This window comes from Spea bombifrons, chromosome 4 (genome assembly GCF_027358695.1).
Source record: "Spea bombifrons isolate aSpeBom1 chromosome 4, aSpeBom1.2.pri, whole genome shotgun sequence".
In the NCBI taxonomy this organism is placed as follows: domain Eukaryota; kingdom Metazoa; phylum Chordata; class Amphibia; order Anura; family Pelobatidae; genus Spea; species Spea bombifrons.
In genome coordinates, this window is record NC_071090.1 from 14,841,979 (window position 1) to 14,857,886 (window position 15,908).

General features: G+C 45.8%; 1 pseudogene; it reads left to right on the forward strand.

Moving 5' to 3' along the window:
• Positions 1-15,494: 15,494 nt before the first annotated feature.
• On the forward strand, positions 15,495-15,672 carry LOC128492999 (uncharacterized; annotated as a pseudogene).
• Positions 15,673-15,908: the final 236 nt, after the last annotated feature.

Sequence of the window (15,908 nt, forward strand, 5' to 3'; positions counted from 1 at the left end):
GTAAGCTGGCCACTCCGGCGGAGGTAGCAGGCGTTGCCACACCGCAAACAGACGCAGCCAGAGGGGAGAAACTGCCCTTACCACTAGGGACATTTTGGGCATGACTCTAGCCAGGAAGCGAACTGGCAGAGAAGAGATGCTGGCACCACCACCACCAGCAGCAGCATTGAAAAATGGGAAAGGCGAATGAGTGGGCAATTGGCGACCCACTCACCTGTTTCACCCCAGGGCAAAGCACCCAAACACTGTCAGTCTTAGACGTTTGGCAGCAGACTTCCAGAGCTCAGACACAAGGCCCTAGCGTAAGCTGGCCACTCCGGCGGAGGTAGCAGGCGTTGCCACACCGCAAACAGACGCAGCCAGAGGGGAGAAACTGCCCTTACCACTAGGGACATTTTGGGCATGACTCTAGCCAGGAAGCGAACTGGCAGAGAAGAGATGCTGGCACCACCACCACCACCAGCAGCAGCATTGAAAAATGGGAAAGGCGAATGAGTGGGCAATTGGCGACCCACTCACCTGTTTCACCCCAGGGCAAAGCACCCAAACACTGTCAGTCTTAGACGTTTGGCAGCAGACTTCCAGAGCTCAGACACAAGGCCCTAGCGTAAGCTGGCCACTCCGGCGGAGGTAGCAGGCTTTGCCACACCGCAGACAGAGGCAGCCAGGGGGGAGAAACTGCCCTTACCATTAGGGACATTTGATTCATGACACTAGCCAGGAAGCGAACTGGCAGAGAAGAGACACTGGCACCACCACCAGCAGCAGCAGCAGAAGAATTGGGAAAGGCGAATGAGTGGGCAATTGGCGACCCACTCACCTGTTTCACCCCAGGGCAAAGCACCCAAACACTGTCAGTCTTAGACGTTTGGCAGCAGACTTCCAGAGCTCAGACACAAGGCCCTAGCGTAAGCTGGCCACTCCGGCGGAGGTAGCAGGTGTTGCCACACCGCAAACAGACGCAGCCAGAGGGGAGAAACTGCCCTTACCACTAGGGACATTTTGGGCATGACTCTAGCCAGGAAGCGAACTGGCAGAGAAGAGATGCTGGCACCACCACCACCACCAGCAGCAGCATTGAAAAATGGGAAAGGCGAATGAGTGGGCAATTGGCGACCCACTCACCTGTTTCACCCCAGGGCAAAGCACCCAAACACTGTCAGTCTTAGACGTTTGGCAGCAGACTTCCAGAGCTCAGACACAAGGCCCTAGCGTAAGCTGGCCACTCCGGCGGAGGTAGAAGGCATTGCCACACCGCAAACAGACGCAGCCAGAGGGGAGAAACTGCCCTTACCACTAGGGACATTTTGGACATGACTCTAGCCAGGAAGCGAACTGGCAGAGAAGAGATGCTGGCACCACCACCACCACCAGCAGCAGCATTGAAAAATGGGAAAGGCGAATGAGTGGGCAATTGGCGACCCACTCACCTGTTTCACCCCAGGGCAAAGCACCCAAACACTGTCAGTCTTAGACGTTTGGCAGCAGACTTCCAGAGCTCAGACACAAGGCCCTAGCGTAAGCTGGCCACTCCGGCGGAGGTAGCAGGCGTTGCCACACCGCAGACAGAGGCAGCCAGGGGGGAGAAACTGCCCTTACCATTAGGGACATTTGATTCATGACACTAGCCAGGAAGCGAACTGGCAGAGAAGAGACACTGGCACCACCACCAGCAGCAGCAGCAGCAGAATTGGGAAAGGCAAATGAGTGGGCAATTGGCGACCCACTCACCTGTTTCACCCCAGGGCAAAGCACCCAAACACTGTCAGTCTTAGACGTTTGGCAGCAGACTTCCAGAGCTCAGACACAAGGCCCTAGCGTAAGCTGGCCACTCCGGCGGAGGTAGCAGGTGTTGCCACACCGCAAACAGACGCAGCCAGAGGGGAGAAACTGCCCTTACCACTAGGGACATTTTGGGCATGACTCTAGCCAGGAAGCGAACTGGCAGAGAAGAGATGCTGGCACCACCACCACCACCAGCAGCAGCATTGAAAAATGGGAAAGGCGAATGAGTGGGCAATTGGCGACCCACTCACCTGTTTCACCCCAGGGCAAAGCACCCAAACACTGTCAGTCTTAGACGTTTGGCAGCAGACTTCCAGAGCTCAGACACAAGGCCCTAGCGTAAGCTGGCCACTCCGGCGGAGGTAGAAGGCGTTGCCACACCGCAAACAGACGCAGCCAGAGGGGAGAAACTGCCCTTACCACTAGGGACATTTTGGGCATGACTCTAGCCAGGAAGCAAACTGGCAGAGAAGAGATGCTGGCACCACCACCACCACCACCAGCAGCAGCATTGAAAAATGGGAAAGGCGAATGAGTGGGCAATTGGCGACCCACTCACCTGTTTCACCCCAGGGCAAAGCACCCAAACACTGTCAGTCTTAGACGTTTGGCAGCAGACTTCCAGAGCTCAGACACAAGGCCCTAGCGTAAGCTGGCCACTCCGGCGGAGGTAGCAGGCGTTGCCACACCGCAGACAGAGGCAGCCAGGGGGGAGAAACTGCCCTTACCATTAGGGACATTTGATTCATGACACTAGCCAGGAAGCGAACTGGCAGAGAAGAGACACTGGCACCACCACCAGCAGCAGCAGCAGCAGAATTGGGAAAGGCGAATGAGTGGGCAATTGGCGACCCACTCACCTGTTTCACCCCAGGGCAAAGCACCCAAACACTGTCAGTCCTAGACGTTTGGCAGCGGACTTCCAGAGCTCAGACACAAGGCCCTAGCGTAAGCTGGCCACTCCGGCGGAGGTAGCAGGCGTTGCCACACCGCAGACAGAGGCAGCCAGGGGGGAGAAACTGCCCTTACCATTAGGGACATTTGATTCATGACACTAGCCAGGAAGCGAACTGGCAGAGAAGAGACACTGGCACCACCACCAGCAGCAGCAGCAGCAGCAGCATTGGAAAAGGCGAATGAGTGGGCAATTGACGACCCACTCACCTGTTTCACCCCAGGGCAAAGCACCCAAACACTGTCAGTCCTAGACGTTTGGCAGCGGACTTCCAGAGCTCAGACACAAGGCCCTAGCGTAAGCTGGCCACTCCGGCGGAGGTAGCAGGCGTTGCCACACCGCAAACAGACGCAGCCAGAGGGGAGAAACTGCCTTTACCACTAGGGACATTTTGGGCATGACACTAGCCAGGAAGCGAACTGGCAGAGAAGAGATGCTGGCACCACCACCACCAGCAGCAGCAAAATTGGGAAAGGCGAATGAGTGGGCAATTGGCGACCCACTCACCTGTTTCACCCCAGGGCAAAGCACCCAAACACTGTCAGTCTTAGACGTTTGGCAGCAGACTTCCAGAGCTCAGACACTAGGCCCTAGCGTAAGCTGGCCACTCCGGCGGAGGTAGCAGGCGTTGCCACACCGCAAACAGACGCAGCCAGAGGGGAGAAACTGCCCTTACCACTGGGGACATTTTGGGCATGACACTAGCCAGGAAGCGAACTGGCAGAGAAGAGATGCTGGCACCACCACCACCAGCAGCAGCAAAATTGGGAAAGGCGAATGAGTGGGCAATTGGCGACCCACTCACCTGTTTCACCCCAGGGCAAAGCACCCAAACACTGTCAGTCTTAGACGTTTGGCAGCAGACTTCCAGAGCTCAGACACTAGGCCCTAGCGTAAGCTGGCCACTCCGGCGGAGGTAGCAGGCGTTGCCACACCGCAGACAGAGGCAGCCAGGGGGGAGAAACTGCCCTTACCATTAGGGACATTTGAGGCATGACACTAGCCAGGAAGCGAACTGGCAGAGAAGAGACACTGGCACCACCAGCAGCAGCAGCAGCATTGGAAAAGGCAAATGAGTGGGCAATTGACGACCCGCTCACCTGTTTCACCCCAGGGCAAAGCATCCAAACACTGTCAGTCCTTGGCGTTTGGGAGCGGACTTCCAGAACTCAGACACAAGGCCCTAGCGTAAGCTGGCTACATTGGCGGAGGTAGCAGGCGTTGCCACACCGCAGCAAGTGCAACCAGGGGGGAGAAACTGCCCTTACCATAAGGGACATTTAAGGCATGACACTAGCCAGGAAGCGAACTGGCAGAGAAGAGACACTGGCACCACCAGCAGCAGCAGCAGCAGCATTGGAAAAGGCAAATGAGTGGGCAATTGACGACCCGCTCACCTGTTTCACCCCAGGGCAAAGCATCCAAACACTGTCAGTCCTTGGCGTTTGGGAGCGGACTTCCAGAACTCAGACACAAGGCCCTAGCGTAAGCTGGCTACATTGGCGGAGGTAGCAGGCGTTGCCACACCGCAGCAAGTGCAACCAGGGGGGAGAAACTGCCCTTACCATAAGGGACATTTAAGGCATGACACTAGCCAGGAAGCGAACTGGCAGAGAAGAGACACTGGCACCACCACCAGCAGCAGCAGCAGCAGCAGCAGCATTGGGAAAGGCGAATGAGTGGGCAATTGACGACCCGCTCACCTGTTTCACCCCAGGGCAAAGCATCCAAAAACTGTCAGTCCTTGGCGTTTGGGAGCGGACTTCCAGAACTCAGACACAAGGCCCTAGCGTAAGCTGGCTACATTGGCGGAGGTAGCAGGCGTTGCCACACCGCAGCAAGTGCAACCAGGGGGAGAAACTACCCTCTCCATTAGGGACATTTAAGGCATGACACTATCCAGGAAGCGAACTGGCAGAGAAGAGACGCTGGCACCACCACCACCAGCAGCAGCAGCATTGGAAAAGGCAAATGAGTGGGCAATTGACGACCCGCTCACCTGTTTCACCCCAGGGCAAAGCATCCAAAGACTGTCAGTCCTTGGCGTTTGGGAGCAGACTTCCAGAACTCAGACACTAGGCCCTAGCGTAAATTGGCTACACCGGCGGAGGTAGCAGGCATTGCCACACCGCAGCAAGTGCAACCAGGGGGAGAAACTACCCTCTCCATTAGGGACATTTGAGGCATGATTTCAGCCAGGAAGCGAACTGGCAAAAGATGCTGGCACCACCACCAGCAGCACCGTTGGAAAAGGAAAAAGGTGAATGAGTGGGCAATTGACGACCCGCTCACCTGTTTCACCCCAGGGCAAAGCATGAAAGTCTGTCAGTCCATGGCGTTTGGGAGCGGACTTCCAGAACTCAGACACTAGGCCCTAGCGTAAATTGGCTACACCGGCGGAGGTAGCAGGCATTGCCACACCGCAGCAAGTGCAACCAGGGGGAGAAACTACCCTCTCCATTAGGGACATTTGAGGCATGATTTCAGCCAGGAAGCGAACTGGCAAAAGATGCTGGCACCACCACCAGCAGCACCGTTGGAAAAGGAAAAAGGTGAATGAGTGGGCAATTGACGACCCGCTCACCTGTTTCACCCCAGGGCAAAGCATGAAAGTCTGTCAGTCCATGGCGTTTGGGAGCGGACTTCCAGAACTCAGACACTAGGCCCTAGCGTAAATTGGCTACACCGGCGGAGGTAGCAGACGTTGCCACACCGCAAACACGTGCAACCAGGGGGAGAAACTACCTTAAACATTACAGATAACAAAAATTAACTTTCCAAGCTAAGAGCTGGGTAACCCAACTTGGGCAGATTGAATTTAAGGAAGGCAATCTGCTCCATCAGATGAGGTGCCATGCGTGAGCGCTGTGGACTCAGTATGTTTCCAGTCATAGAAAACACGCGCTCACTTTGAACAGTGGTTGGCGGACATGATAGTAGCTGCTGCGCAACCCATGAGAGTGCAGGCCACACACTCTTCTTTTCATCCCAGTAGCTAAGAGGATCAACATTAGGCGCAGAAGGAACTTCACAGAGGTAAAGTTTGACCATTTCAGCAGCACTACTCTCCTTTCTGCTGCTAGCTCTGTCAGATGGTCCAACTATACTCCCAAGTGCCTCTTCCCAAAACGCAGCTGCTCCACTCAGCTGTGTTGTACTGCTTGTGGCACTGCTGCTGATGCTGCTGCTAGGAGTAGCAGACCACATCATCTCTTCCTCCTCGTGCACCTCTCCCTCCTCGGACAGCATTCCCATTTTACGCTGCCAGTCACGCACCTTGTTGACCAATTGCTCCCGGTAGCTACTGAGAACATTAAATTTCAAAGCCAGCTTTCCCTTAATTCTTGGATCGCAAAGGCACGCTAGCATCATTTCGGGACTCTCTTCCATTCGTTTGCGAAGGTGTACTTTTAGCAGATCCTTCAGCTTCCTGACTATGGCTGCTACGTCAGGATGTAGAGTGCCACCTTGAACAGCCTCACGGTTTCCAAGGAACACATCCATCTTGCTGCCTAGATGGGAGAACACTGGGATTACCTGGGCCAGACTGGCAGTGTTTGAGCTTAAATTTTCTGTGGCATCCCTGAATGGTTTAAGGACTGCCACTAGCTGGGCGATCACTGTCCAATCCTCCCTATTCAATGGAGAGGTAATCCCAATATTGTGCTCTGAGGCAAGATTATGGATTGCCCTCTGCTGCTCCAAAATCCTCTCGAGCATGTCTAACGTGGAGTTCCACCGTGTACTGACATCCTGACGTAGGCAGTGTACGGGAAGACCTGACCTCTCTTGCTCTTCCCTCAAAAGTTGGCTAGCCTTAACACTATGGTGAAAGTGCCCAGCGATCTTTCTGCAGCGGGACAGAACTACTGCTGCCACATTAGTTCCTTCTGACATTGCTGCCTTCACTACAAGATGGATGATGTGGGCTGCACAGCGCACACCAACAATATGACCATCTCGCAGCGCTTTCACCATATTGGCACCTCCGTCAGTTACCACAAAACCAACTTCAACATTGGTGCCCGCCTCTGCTCCCACCCAAAGGCTAAACATTTTCCTCATCGCATGCAGAATGTTTTGGGAAGTGTGCTTTTCATCCATCACTTCTGCATGGAGAAGGAAAGATCGGTAGCCTGCTGCAGCAGCTTCCTTAGACACACCGGGCTGCCACCAGTGTGCTGTCAAAGAAAGAAAGGCATGCTGGCCGCTAGGTGCACTCCACAAATCTGTAGTGAAATGAACAGACTGACCAGCAGCCTTGGAAAGCTCCTCTTTCACTGCTGCAACACAGGATACAATGAGGGGACAATGTTCCTGCTGAAAGTGGAACGTGACGGAACTGTATATTGTGGAGCCACAGCCGCCATCAATTGTTTGAAAGGCTCCCCTTCGATCATAGAGAAGGATGCCCCTCCAACAGCAATGAACTGACCAATCAGTCGCGTTACTTTATTGGCCTGCTGTTTGGGCATTGACCTTTTGGATTGGAATGCCACAAATTGTTCCAGGGTGGGCTGGACATGCAGTGCTCCAACCTGCCTTGGTCTCTGGCTGCCAGCACTAGTTGCTGCTGCTGCTGCTGCTGCTATTGGCTCAGAAGAAGAAGCTGTTGGGGTTTTTCCACGGCCACCAGCTATGCTGCCTGCACTAAGTTTTACCTCTGCATCTTTCCCCAATAGCACAGCGTTGTGTTGAGTGCTGAGGTGATGCTTCATGCTAGCACTGGTAAAATGGCCAGACACTTTCCCTCTGCTTATTAGCTTCCCACAATGTTTGCACTTTCCATAGCGCCCTTCTTCAACATTTTCAAAGTGCTCCCAAATTGGGGCGCGCATAGCCTTGGAGTGTGCCTTGGGTGCTGCTCTTACTGCTCGGGGTGGATGAACAGAGGCAGAACTAGTGGTGGTGGGACTGGTGGTAACAGTACTGGCCATAGTGGGACTGCTAATTGCTTTAGATTTGCTAGGTTTTGCTGTTGCTGCTGGTGGTGGTGATGGTGATGATCGTAGCGGAGAAGGTGGAGGCTCAGGGGAAAATTGTGCACTAGTCATTTGGACACTGCTCCCTGAGGAATCTGATTCCTGACCACTCATCTCCTCTACTTCCTCTGGCTCATAGTCTAGCTCTTCATTAGCCAGATCGAATGGAATTCCTGCTAGGCTGGAGCTAAGACTGATATCGTCGTGAGACTCGTGACTAGTAGTAGTGCGAGCAGGAAGAATAGACTCTGCACTTGGCCTCTCAGTCTCAGGCTCCTCTGCTACCTCGCTAGGTGGAGTTCCACTATGTGTAGCCCTCTCTCTAACTGTCTTTACAAAAATTTTGTAAGGACTTGGTGGCTTGCTAGAGGTACTAGGAGGACATGGCGTGGCGGTACCAGTGGGAACAGTAGGCGCAGCACTAGTGGTGGTAGAGGCGGGGGTGGTGGTGGTGGTGGTTTTCCCTACAAAGGAATGAGATCGCTTTGGTTTGGGACCCCTCTGAGTCTTGCTGCTAATTTGGCTCTGCTTGGTACCTTGCATGCTGCTGGTGGATGGGGAAGATGCTGCTTGGGGCAAAAGGCACTTCTTTTTAGTCACTGGGCTGGTACTACTTGTGCTACCCTTTAACTTTGAACGTGCTTCTGGTGCTTTAGGCTTTCCGTAAAAAACCATAGAGCTTGTGGGCCTAGCCGCACTACTACTGCCTGCTTTTGGTGCCTTTCCTTTACTTGATGATCCTTCAAGCAATGCTTCCCCAAATGATAAGCGAGAGCTTGGCCTACTTGGCCGACTAGACTGACGCAAAGGCTGCATCTTAGAGCTGGTGGTGGTGCTGGTGGTGGTGCTGGTGGTGGTGCTGGTGGTGGTGGTGGTGGTGGTAGATGGAGCTTGTCCCTCCTTAGTCCCAAAAGGAGGATCCATTTCAAATTTTGTGTTGTGTGTGTAGTGTAGTGTAGTGTAGTGTAGTGTAGTGTTTAAAAAACTATAAAAAAAAAAATAAAAATAAAAAAAAGGAAAAACGAATTAAAGACAAAAAAATTTGAGGAAGTTCTCTTCAGTGCTACTGCTTAAAAAGTAAAACTATGCACTACTGCACTGTGCTGTGTGCAATCTGCCAAAATCCTAAAGTTATTTAAATTATTAACTCAAGATTAACTATTTAATAACTAGCAGTATTTTATTTTTAATTTGAATTTACACGGGCCTAAGAGCTTAGCCTACCACTATGCTAGCCTAAAGCTATATTTCCTTACTATAAGTCTACCTCTAGGCAGACGCTCTCAAACCCACTAAGCTAAAGTGAGGTTAAATCAGATTCAGTATATGATTTATTAATTAATATTAAGTTATATAATATTAATAGATTAGAACTAATTTACTTATATATTATGTATTATAGATAGAAGAATATAGATTATGAATTAGAATTTAGAATTAGAATTACTTATATTATAGATTATGAATTAGAATATTATTATTTATAATATATTATAGATTAAGATTAAAGAAGATTAGAATTATTTTAGTACTACAGCTAGTAGCTTGAAGCTTTGCTTAGTACAGCTCGTCACAGTCAATTTTTCTTGAAAAGAATTAGAAATAAAATAAAATGTCACAGCAAAACAGTTAGCTTCACTGCTTGCTGCACTCACTAGCCCAACAAGTTCACTTCACTGATGGACTGAGGTGAGCAAAACACTAAGGGTACTTTTAATAAAATTGAAATAAAATGTAAAATAAATGAGAAAATCTTTGCAAAACAGTTAACGTCACTGCTTGCTGATCAAAAAAAAACACAGCACTTATGCGGCTGCACTCACTAGCCCAACAAGTTCACTTCACTGATGGACTGAGGTGAGCAAAACAAATGAAATAAAATGAAAGATTAATTAAGAAAAATTGACTTGGTCTCTTACTGTTGCTAAAACAAAGCACAAACTATAGAGCTGCAGCACCAGTACTAATAAGATTAGCTGAACTATACGCTAGTAGTAATTAATTAATATTATTACTTTTATTTATAGCTAATTTAATTAACTATTAAGACAAGAAAGAATTATAGAATTATTGATATTACTGATTTTAGATTAGACACTAGTAGATGTCTTGAATGTCTACAGTACACTCTACACTAGTATACTATTACTAACTATAACTGACAAATATATATATAAGTTTATAATGAATTCAATTATTAATTATATTAATTAATATTACTGATTTTAAATTAGACACTAGTAGATGAATGTCTACAGTACACGCTACACTAGTATACTATAGAATATATATATATATGACTGACAAATATATATATATATATAATAATGAACTATTAAATTATAGATTCTATTAAATTATTATTTATAAATTCTATTTAATTTATTTAAGCAGGACAGGCAATAGGCACTAGTGCCAGCCCAGGGCAAGGGCACCCCAGTGCCACTAAGGCACTGGGTGCACTGTCAACTCAACAGCACTTACACTACAGTTGATGACAAATTAAATAAAAAAAATTAAATTAATCAAATTATTATTATTAAATTAATTATATTAAGTAGCACTGAAGTGAGGATGAAGTACACTGTGAGAAAGGCTTACCAGTCTCACACAGAACAGAACAATCTCTCTCTGTAACGCTCGGATGCAGCACAGCAGTGTTGCCAAAGCAGTCACAGCGAAAAATGAATGGATCTCTCAGGCAAGCTCTGGTCTTATAAAGGCACCTTCAGAATTCAAAAATCAGCAGCACAGGCATTGGACGAGACCCTTAGCGTGACGTCACAAGACAGACGAGATCAGCTCACTCCTGTTTGAAATTTTGGCGGCTGCGCGGCAAAAACGAAGACGAATCGAAGATTCTTCGTGGTTGTGAGTCTTCGTCTTCTCCTACGTTTTGCCGGCACTGTATTCTCTTCGGCGTGTCTTCGGAACGAACAAAAAAACGGCCTCTTCGTGCTCGTTTTCATGTTCGCCCGAAGACGAATGCGCAAGTCTAAACAGAACCATGTTTGAAATCTAAAGCTGAGGCATTTTCTGCGTGTTTGTCCAAATATGATCTTTATGATGTTTGGAGGATTCAACACCCAAATGAAAGAGATTATTCTTTTTTACATGTACATAATTCTTATTCACGGATAGATTTCTTTTTCATGCGGAGCTGCAACTTAGACTATTGTATTAATTCCTCGGTAGGAAATATTATATGGTCCGACCATGCTCCAATCTTCATCTCACTGAATGATAATCCTCATTTTAAAATGAGAAACAGGTGGACCCTTAACGAAGCTATCATAAAAAGTGAAGCTGATAGGGCGGAGTTGTTAGAACAGGCAAAATTATTTTTGTATCAAAATGATAATGCTGAGACCTCAGATCTGAATCTTTGGTGCACTCTCAAATGTGTTCTGAGAGGCTATTTAATAAAAAAAGGGACCTGGGAAAAAAATAAGAGAGGAAAAAGCTGGAGGATCTTTATATCGCGTTAGCTTTACTCGAGAGACAAAATAAATATAATCCTTCTATGGACCTTCGCATGCAGGTAGAGAATATCCAGAAATTAATATTGAGTAAACTTAAAGAAAAATCTGATTTAATGATGGAGCGACTGAAAGCGCGTTGGTATACCAATAATAATAGAGTGTGTAAAGATTTCTCTAATAGACTGAAAGTGCAAAATTCGCAATCTAGAATTAAAAAAATTATCTATAAAGGGGAAACCTGTATATCACCTAGACAAATAGGCAATGCCTTTAAAGACTATTACGAATCCTTATATAACCTACCTGTATCTACAACTTCCTCTTTGGATATGACTCGATTTTTAGAGTCATTATCTCTTCCAAAAATCACAGAACAAAAAATGACAGAGTTAAACCAACCATTTACGTTACAAGAGATCTCTAAAGTAATTCAGGAACTTAAACAAGGGAAAGCCCCAGGCCCTGATGGCTACTCAGCCTTATTCTATCAAATTTTGAACCCGGTGATCTCCCCTATTCTATTGAGATCATTTAATGCAATCGGTTCAGGTAAAGAATTTCCTAGGGAAATGCTAGTAGCTAGCATTTCACCTATTCCAAAGCCGGGCAAGGATCCCTCAATAGTCTCTAATTATAGACCAATCTCTCTTATCAATATCGATGTCAAGATATATTCTAAAATACTAGCTTTGAGATTAGCCCGTGTGATTAGAGATCTTATTCACCCTGATCAAGCTGGCTTCATGCCTGGTAGAGCTGGGGACGAGAACACGCGTAGAATTTTTAACCTAATTGAATTTATTCATAAAAACAAAATCTCTTCAGTTTTAATGACCCTTGATGCTCAAAAAGCATTTGATAGGGTGAATTGGAGATTCTTGGCTGCATCTCTTCGTGCTTTCGGTATATATGGGTCCTTTTATAATTTAACTATGGCTCTTTATACAATTCCTACGGCCAAAATTAAAGGCCCTGCAATAGATTCAGACTATTTTTCTATTAAGAATGGCACTCGACAAGGATGTCCATTGGCTCCTATGCTTTATGCCTTATCAATTGAATCTCTTGCGGCGTACATTAGATGCTCTAGAAATATTGCAGGCATAAAAATTGGTGATTTTGATTACCGGATTACTTTGTATGGCGATGACGTCTTCTTAACACTCTCTTCACCGTCTATTTCTATTCCTAGTTTGTTAGAAGGAGTATTGAATTTTGGAAATTATTCTAATTATAAGTTGAATCTTTCTAAAACCCAATTAGTCTCATTTTATCTACCAAACTCTTTGAAAGATCAAATTCAATCATGGGTTCAATTTGACTCTTGGCTGACGCAGATTGAGTACCTGGGGATTAAAATTGGCGTAGTCCTTGATGAAATATCTACTCTTAATCATAAAAAACTTTATTCTGATGTTAAACATCAGCTCCTAAATTGGGCTAAACTAGAGACTTCTTGGATGGGGCGTATAAACATTCTTAAGGCCTACATCGTCCCAAAAATTCTTTATCTTTTCAGATTAATCCCCTATCAAGTCCCTAAACAGATTATAACAGACTGGGATAATTTATAATCGCGTTCTGTATGGGCGGCTAAATTGACCAGACTTCCAACAGATCTCCTTAAAAGGAGTACCGATTTGGGTGGCCTCGGCTACCCGGATTTAAACGAGTTATACGAAGCTGCACAAATATCTTTCATGTTAGCCTGGAACTTGACAAAGGAGAAAAATGTTCCAGGCTGGTACGATATAGAGAACTATGTGTGTAAAAAATCTGATCCGTTCCTATTTTTTTGGATGCCGCAAACTCAACTTAAAAAGAAAAAAATTTCTAGCCTCATTATTAATGACGTCCTATCTACTTTTTTTAAAATTAAGAAGCGTTTGGAAAATGGGATCACATTTACTAAGTGTTGTCCGATTGATGTCCTTTCCTTCTTCATCCCCGATCTCTCGTTGGAAATCTGGAGACAATTGGGTGTGCAAAAGATAGGAGATCTTTTTATTAGATCTCAACTGGCCCCTTTCCCCTTTCTGGTTGAAAAATATGATTTACCAGCTAAAGATATTTTTAAGTATATTCGACTCAAGCATTTTTTTGCTATTCATTTGCCAGTTGAGTCTACTCCCTGGTTTAAATTTGTAACTTCTAGTACCTCTAAGAACCTAATATCTAAAATTCTGAAAATTTTTAAGGTTACTAAAAACTATGAGAAGAGTAGGGCACAAAATCAATGGGAGAAGGATTTTGATTTATCTATACCTATACGTAACTGGAACAAAGCTTGGCAAGTTACCCGAAAAGCGTCTCATTGTTTGAACCTCCATGAACATTTTTACAAACGTATGCATAGATGGTATATGGTTCCATCCCGCCTTGCTAAATTTCAACCATCTATAAGTGCTCTTTGTTGGCGATGTCATATTGAGATTGGTACACATAAACATATTTGGTGGGAATGCTCAGGATTAACTCAGATTAAAAATCATCTAACTAATCTTTTTTTTAATGTTATTTGGATTTGATTTAATACTTTCCCCACAGACTTTTCTTCTTCATTTAGATCTACCTGATATGAATAGTAATGATTTAATTCTCTGGCTAAATATTCTATTAGCAGTTAAAATTTGCTTAGCTAGGAACTGGAGAAATTCGATTCTCCCTACATGGTCTGAGATTAAAATCCAAATCAACCAACAATGTTCCGCTGAAAGATTTTTTTTTAAAAGTTCCAATGCAGATGAGAAATATAAATTGATTTGGCATAGGTGGCTTTTATATACTGGCTAAGGATTCCTGTGCATTGTAAAAATTACAATTACAAAAAAAAAAAATTGTAATATCTCCATGACCCCTTCTCTATCTTTTTTCTTAGTGAATTTGTATTATATTCTTTTCCGCCCTTCGAATTTCTTCCACGTATGATGGTTATGATTGTTAGTAATTGAATTATGCAAATGGGTTATGCTGTGTATACTCTTTAGTATGTGACAATATTTTTATCAATCCATTTTGTGTCAATACTGTGAACCGATTGTTGACTGAATGTTTTTGCTACGTGTTTATGATTTATTTTTTTACTGAAAAATATTAATAAAGATTGATATAGAAAAAAAAAAAAAAGAAACTTAGGCAATGGACCTCCAAGGTAATATTCTCTGAAATATTACCAGTACCACACGCTATATCAGGGAGAGAGCAGGAGATTAGGGATATCAATGCGTGGCTAAGAGTGTGGTGTAATAAAGAGGGATTTGGGTTTTTGGAGAACTGGACAGACTCCACAGCAGGGATGGACTGCACCTCAATGGAGAGGGGGCTGCAGTGCTAGGGGAGAATAGGTTAGAGGAATTGAGGATCTTTTAAACTAGGTTCTGGGGGGGATAAAGATAGAAATGAAGTGCTAGATAGAGTAGACTTGGAAGGGGGTCTAGGTATGGGAAAAAGGGGTGAGAGCAGTGGTGGGGTTAGCACAGACAATATGGAGCTGCATAGTACAAAACCTGCAGTCAAGAATTATTTCTCAACTGTTAAACCAGAAATGGGTAGTAACCTTAAATGTCTTTTAGCAAACGCGAGAAGCTTGGAAAACAAAATGGGTGAGCTGGAAATACTGGTAAGTGACGAACAATATGACTTGATCGGTATCACGGAAACGTGTTGGGGGTGATACGCATGACTGGTCAGTAAATTTACAAGGATATTCACTGTGACGGACCGACCAGGGACCTCAGGTTGTCCCTCTCCGCCAAGAGCGACTTCTCCCTTCAGGACAATAATTCCCTGCAATCTGTAGGCAATATCCCCAAGCAAAGTAAAGGGATATCACTATCCAGTACCCAAATAAATAGGCAAGACTACTCTTTAGGTATAACAAGAGGAGAACTGATTTATTTTAGACACAGAAGGCTGGATATATCCAGCAAAACACACATTAACATAAAACAAGATACTGGGATACAAACCGCCCCCTTAATCTGCATCCCAGAGACAACAGGGGCAGTAAAGGGATTAACAATACAAAAGGATACAGACGCCACTAAAATAAGGAATACACATTTTCTTGATTAGATTATCTCCCAGACCTTAGTGTGCTGTGTAAACAGTTAGGAAATAAGGCAATACAATACATTTGTATTAATAACTAACAAAAAGGCTTCATGTCACTGGATAACATTAACTGAGGGGTAGGGTGACTCTAGGAACCGGCACAGCCTTCAAAAGGGGTCTGGATATTTTTTTTTAGAAAGGCATGACATACAGGGCTATAAGTAGAATATCATTAATATCGCTTCTCGGCCTTTTGGCTAAGATCAAGTGTAGTACCCTATGGGAAGGGGGGAAACACTTGATCCTCTGGCCTTAGGGCCGGGAAAGCATGGAGCCCGAGGTGTTAAATTGCCCTGGCAGTAATGCTGGAGTCACCGTGTGCAGTATTGCACGCCGCTGCATACGGTGAGCGCACGTTTTCCACTGGCGGCCTTCCTGCACCTTCTTCTCCTTGTACCTCTGGTCTTGGAGTTAAGAACTTATTTTTGATCCTGGCTAGGCCAGAAATGGCCTGCTCTTATTTTTTTTAAGTTATACATCACTATGTTTTTACACGTGTGCCAATTATTTTTTTTTCTGGATTACACGGTTCTTTTGAACTCACTGTGAGGACACGGTCATGATTTTGCTTTTCGACACTGCTTTTCTTTC